Consider the following 6,694-nt stretch of genomic DNA (forward strand, 5'->3'; position numbering starts at 1 on the left):
AATGTCGAATTTTCTGACTTCGGTGATGATTAGGTTAGGTTGGGTTAGGTATTGTGAGGTAAGCACGTTTTGTGGATATTTTTGCTATGTCCAATTCTTTGATTTCTGTGATGGTTAGGTTCAGATGGGTGAGGTTTGGTAGGATAAGAGCTTTTTGTGGATATTTTGGCAATGTCGAATTCTCTGACTTCGGTGATGGTTAGGGTAGGTTGGGTTAGGTATTGTGAGGTAAGCACGTTTTGTGGATATTTTATCATTGTCCAATTCTTTGATTTCGGTGATGGTTAGGTTCAGATAAGTGAGGTTTGGTAGGATAAGAGCTTTTTGTGGATATTTTGGCAATGTCGAATTCTCTGACTTCCGTGATCGTTAGGTTAGGTTGGTTAAGGTAAAGTGAGGTAAGCACGTTTTGTGGTTATTTTGGCAATGTCCATTTTTTCGATTTCGGTGATGGTTAGGTTCAGATGGGTGAGGTTTGGTGGGGTATGAACTTCTTGTGGATATTTTGGCAATGTCGAATTCTCTGACTTCGGTGATGGTTAGGTAAGGTTGGGTTAGGTATTGTGAGGTAAGCACGTTTTGTGGATATTTTCGCAATGTCCAATTTTTTGATTTCGGTGATGGTTAGGTTCAGATGGGTGAGGTTTGGTAGGATAAGAACTTTTTGTGGATATTTTGGCAATGTCGAATTCTCTGACTTGGGTGATGGTTAGGTTAGGTTGGTTTAGGTATTGTGAAGTAAGAACCTTTTGTGGATATTTTCGCAATGTCCAATTCTTTGATTTCGGTGATGGTTAGGTTCAGATGGATGAGGTTTGGTAGGATAAGAACTTTTTGTGGATATTTTGGCAATTTCGAATTCTCTGACTTCGGTGATGGTTAGGTTAGGTTGGGTTAGGTATTGTGAGGTAAAAACGTTTTGTAAATTATTTATCAATGTGTAATTCTTTGATTTCGGTGATGGTTAGGTTCAGATGGGTGAGGTTTTGTAGGATAAGGACTTTTTGTGGATATTTTGGCAATGTCGAATTCTCTGACTTCGGTGATGGTTAGGTAAGGTTGGGTTAGGTATTGTGAGGAAAGGACGTTTTGTGGATAATTTCGCAATGTCTTTTTCTTTGATTTCGGTGATGGTTAGGTTCAGATGGGTAAGGTTTGGTAGGATAAGAACTTTTTGTGGATATTTTGGCAATGTCGAATTCTCTGACTTCGGTGATGGTTAGGTTAGGTTGGGTTAGGTATTGTGAGGTAAGCACGTTTTTTGGATATTTTTGCAATGTCCAATTCTTTGATTTTGGTGATTGTTAGGTTCAGATGGGTGAGGTTTGGTAGGATAAGAACTTTTTGTGGATATTTTGGCAATGTCGAATTCTCTGACTTCGGTGATGGTAAGGTTAGGTTGGATAAGGTATAGTGAGGTAAGCACGTTTTGTGGATATTTTGGCAATGTCCATTTCTTCGATTTCGGTGATGGTTAGGTTCAGATGGGTGAGGTTTGGTGGGGTATGAACTTTTTGTGGATATTTTGGCAATGTTGGATTCTCTGACTTCAGTGATGGTAAGGTTAGGTTGGGTTAGGTATTGTGAGGTAAGCACGTTTTGTGGATATTTTGGCAATGTCTAATTCTTTGATTTCGGTGATGGTTAGGTTCAGATGGGTGAGGTTTGGTAGGATAAGAACTTTTTGTGGATATTTTGGCAATGTCGAATTCTCTGACTTCGGTGATAGTTAGGTTAGGTTGGGTTAGGTATTGTGAGGTAAGCACGTTTTGTGAATATTTTATTAATGTCCAATTCTTTGATTTCGGTGATGGTTAGGTTCAGATGGTTGAGGTTTGGTATGATAAGAACTTTTTGTGGATATTTTGGCAATGTCGAATTTTCTGACTTCGGTGATGGTTAGGTTAGGTTGGGTTAGGTATTGTGAGGTAAAAACGTTTTGTGGATTATTAATCAATGTCCAATTTTTTGATTTCGGTGATGGTTAGGTTCAGATGGGTGAGGTTTTGTAGGATAAGAACTGTTTGTGGATATTTTGGCAATGTCAAATTCTCCGACTTCGGTGATGGTTAGGTAAGGTTGGGTTAGGTATTGTGTGGTAAAGACGTTTTGTGGATATTTTCGCAATGTCCATTTCTTTGATTTCGGTGATGGTTAGGTTCAGATGGGTAAGGTTTGGTAGGATAAGAACTTTTTGTGGATATTTTGGCAATGTCGAATTCTCTGACTTCGGTGATGGTTAGGTTAGGTTGGGTTAGGTATTGTGAGGTAAGCACGTTTTGTGGATATTTTTGCAATGTCCAATTCTTTGATATTGGTGATTGTTAGGTTCAGATGGGTGAGGTTTGGTAGGATAAGAACTTTTTGTGGATATTTTGGCAATGTCGAATTCTCTGACTTCGGTGATGGTTAGGTTAGGTTGGATAAGGTATAGTGAGGTAAGCACGTTTTGTGGATATTTTGGCAATGTCCATTTCTTCGATTTCGGTGATGGTTAGGTTCAGATAGGTGAGGTTTGGTGGGGTATGAACTTTTTGTGGATATTTTGGCAATGTTGGATTCTCTGACTTCAGTGATGGTAAGGTTAGGTTGGGTTAGGTATTGTGAGGTAAGCACGTTTTGTGGATATTTTGGCAATGTCTAATTCTTTGATTTCGGTGATGGTTAGGTTCAGATGGGTGAGGTTTGGTAGGATAAGAACTTTTTGTGGATATTTTGGCAATGTCGAATTCTCTGACTTCGGTGATAGTTAGGTTAGGTTGGGTTAGGTATTGTGAGGTAAGCCCGTTTTGTGGATTTTTTATAAATGTCCAATTCTTTGATTTCGGTGATGGTTAGGTTCAGATGGTTGAGGTTTGGTATGATAAGAACTTTTTGTGGATATCTTGGCAATGTCGAATTTTCTGACTTCGGTGATGGTTAGGTTAGGTTGGGTTAGGTATTGTGAGGTAAAAACGTTTTGTGGATTATTAATCAATGTCCAATTTTTTGATTTCGGTGATGGTTAGGTTCAGATGGGTGAGGTTTTGTAGGATAAGAACTTTTTGTGGATATTTTGGCAATGTCGAATTCTCTGACTTCGGTGATAGTTAGGTAGGGTTGGGTTAGGTATTGTGAGGTAAGCACGTTTTGTGGATATTTTATTAATGTCCAATTCTTTGTTTCGGTGATGGTTAGGTTCAGATGGGTGAGGTTTGGTAGGATAAGAACTTTTTGTGGATATTTTGGCAATGTCGAATTCTCTATTTTCGGTGATGGTTAGGTTAGGTTGGATAAGGTATAGTGAGATAAGCACGTTTTGTGGATATTTTGGCAATGTCCATTTATTCGATTTTGGTGATGGATAGGTTCAGATGGGTGAGGTTTGGTGGGGTATGAACTTTTTGTGGATATTTTGGCAATGTTGAATTCTCTGACTTCGGTGATGGTTAGGTTAGGTAGGGTTAGGTATTGTGAGGTAAGCTCGTTTTGTGGATATTTTGGCAATGCCTAATTCATTGATTTCGGTGATGGTTTGGTTCAGATGGGTGAGGTTTGGTAGGATAAGAACTTTTTGTGGATATTTTGGCAATGTCGAATTTTCTGACTTCGGTGATAGTTAGGTTTGGTTGGGTTAGGTATTGTGAGGTAAGCACGTTTTGTGGATATTTTATTAATGTCCAATTCTTTGATTTCGGTGATGGTAAGGTTCAGATGGGTGAGGTTTGGTATGATAAGAACTTTTTGTGGATATTTTGGCAATGTCGAATTCTCTGACTTCGGTGATGGTTAAGTTAGGTTGGGTTAGGTATTGTGAGGTAAAAACGTTTTGTGGATTATTAATCAATGTCCAATTCTTTGATTTCGGTGATGGTTAGGTTCAGATGGGTAAGGTTTGGTAGGATAAGAACTTTTTGTGGATATTTTGGCAATGTCGAATTCTCTGACTTCGGTGATGGTTAGGTTAGGTTGGGTTAGGTATTGTGAGGTAAGCACGTTTTGTGGATATTTTTGAAATGTCCAATTCTTTGATATTGGTGATTGTTAGGTTCAGATGGGTGAAGTTTGGTAGGATAAGAACTTTTTGTGGATATTTTGGCAATGTCGAATTCTCTGACTTCGGTGATGGTAAGGTAAGGTTGGGTTAGGTATTGTGTGGTAAGCACGTTTTGTGGATATTTTATTTATGTCCAATTCTTTGATTTCGGTGATGGTTAAGTTCAGATGGGTAAGGTTTGGTAGGATAAGAACTTTTTGTGGATATTTTGGCAATGTCGAATTCTCTAACTTCGGTGATGGTTAGGTTAGGTTGGGTTAGGTATTGTGAGGTAAGCACGTTTTGTGGATATTTTTGCTATGTCTAATTCTTTGATTTCTGTGATGGTTAGGTTCAGATGGGTGAGGTTTGGTAGGATAAGAGCTTTTTGTGGATATTTTGGCAATGTCGAATTCTCTGACTTCGGTGATGGTTAGGGTAGGTTGGTTAAGGTAAAGTGAGGTAAGCACGTTTTGTGGATATTTTGGCAATGTCCATTTCTTCGATTTCGGTGATGGTAAGGTTCAGATGGGTGAGGTTTGGTGGGGTATGAACTTCTTGTGGATATTTTGGCAATGTCGAATTTTCTGACTTCGGTGATGGTTAGGTTAGGTTGGGTTAGGTATTGTGAGGTAAGCACGTTTTGTGGATATTTTTGCTATGTCCAATTCTTTGATTTCTGTGATGGTTAGGTTCAGATGGGTGAGGTTTGGTAGGATAAGAGCTTTTTGTGGATATTTTGGCAATGTCGAATTCTCTGACTTCGGTGATGGTTAGGGTAGGTTGGTTAAGGTAAAGTGAGGTAAGCACGTTTTGTGGATATTTTGGCAATGTCCATTTCTTCGATTTCGGTGATGGTAAGGTTCAGATGGGTGAGGTTTGGTGGGGTATGAACTTCTTGTGGATATTTTGGCAATGTCGAATTCTCTGACTTGGGAGATGGTTAGGTCAGGTTGGTTTAGGTATTGTGAGGTAGGCACCTTTTGTGGATATTTTCGCAATGTCCAATTCTTTGATTTCGGTGATGGTTAGGTTCAGATGGATGAGGTTTGGTAGGATAAGAACTTTTTGTGGATATTTTGGCAATTTCGAATTCTCTGACTTCGGTGATGGTTAGGTTAGGTTGGGTTAGGTATTGTGAGGTAAGCACGTTTTGTGGATATTTTTGCAATGTCCAATTTTTTGATATTGGTGATTGTTAGGTTCAGATGGGTGAGGTTTGGTAGGATAAGAACTTTATGTGGATATTTTGGCAATGTCGAATTTTCTGACTTCGGTGATGGTTAGGTTAGGTTGGGTTAGGTATTGTGAGGTAAGCACGTTTTGTGGATATTTTGGCAATGTCGAATTCCTTGATTTCGGTGATGGTTAAGTTCAGATGGGTAAGGTTTGGTAGGATAAGAACTTTTTGTGGATATTTTGGCAATGTCGAATTCTCTAACTTCGGTGATGGTTAGGTTAGGTTGGATAAAGTATAGTGAGGTAAGCACGTTTTGTGGATAATTTGGCAATGTCCATTTCTTCGATTTCGGTGATGGTAAGGTTCAGATGGGTGAGGTTTGGTAGGATAAGAACTTTTTGTGGATATTTTGGCAATGTCGAATTCTCTGACTTCGGTGATGGTTAGGTTAGGTTGGGTTAGGTATTGTGAGGTAAGCACGATTTGTGGATATTTTGGCAATGTCCATTTCTTCGATTTTGGTGATGGTGAGGTTCAGATGGGTGAGGTTTGGTAGGATAAGAACTTTTTGTGGATATTTTGGCAATGTCGAATTTTCTGACTTCGGTGATGATTAGGTTAGGTTGGGTTAGGTATTGTGAGGTAAGCACGTTTTGTGGATATTTTTGCTATGTCCAATTCTTTGATTTCTGTAATGGTTAGGTTCAGATGGGTGAGGTTTGGTAGGATAAGAGCTTTTTGTGGATATTTTGGCAATGTCGAATTCTCTGACTTCGGTGATGGTTAGGGTAGGTTGGGTTAGGTATTGTGAGGTAAGCACGTTTTGTGGATATTTTATCATTGTCCAATTCTTTGATTTCGGTGATGGTTAGGTTCAGATAAGTGAGGTTTGGTAGGATAAGAGCTTTTTGTGGATATTTTGGCAATGTCGAATTCTCTGACTTCCGTGATCGTTAGGTTAGGTTGGTTAAGGTAAAGTGAGGTAAGCACGTTTTGTGGTTATTTTGGCAATGTCCATTTTTTCGATTTCGGTGATGGTTAGGTTCAGATGGGTGAGGTTTGGTGGGGTATGAACTTCTTGTGGATATTTTGGCAATGTCGAATTCTCTGACTTCGGTGATGGTTAGGTAAGGTTGGGTTAGGTATTGTGAGGTAAGCACGTTTTGTGGATATTTTCGCAATGTCCAATTTTTTGATTTCGGTGATGGTTAGGTTCAGATGGGTGAGGTTTGGTAGGATAAGAACTTTTTGTGGATATTTTGGCAATGTCGAATTCTCTGACTTGGGTGATGGTTAGGTTAGGTTGGTTTAGGTATTCTGAAGTAAGAACCTTTTGTGGATAATTTCGCAATGTCCAATTCTTTGATTTCGGTGATGGTTAGGTTCAGATGGATGAGGTTTGGTAGGATAAGAACTTTTTGTGGATATTTTGGCAATTTCGAATTCTCTGACTTCGGTGATGGTTAGGTTAGGTTGGGTTAGGTATTGTGAGGTAAAAA

This window comes from Arctopsyche grandis, unplaced genomic scaffold (genome assembly GCF_051622035.1).
Source record: "Arctopsyche grandis isolate Sample6627 unplaced genomic scaffold, ASM5162203v2 HiC_scaffold_23, whole genome shotgun sequence".
NCBI lineage: Eukaryota > Metazoa > Arthropoda > Insecta > Trichoptera > Hydropsychidae > Arctopsyche > Arctopsyche grandis.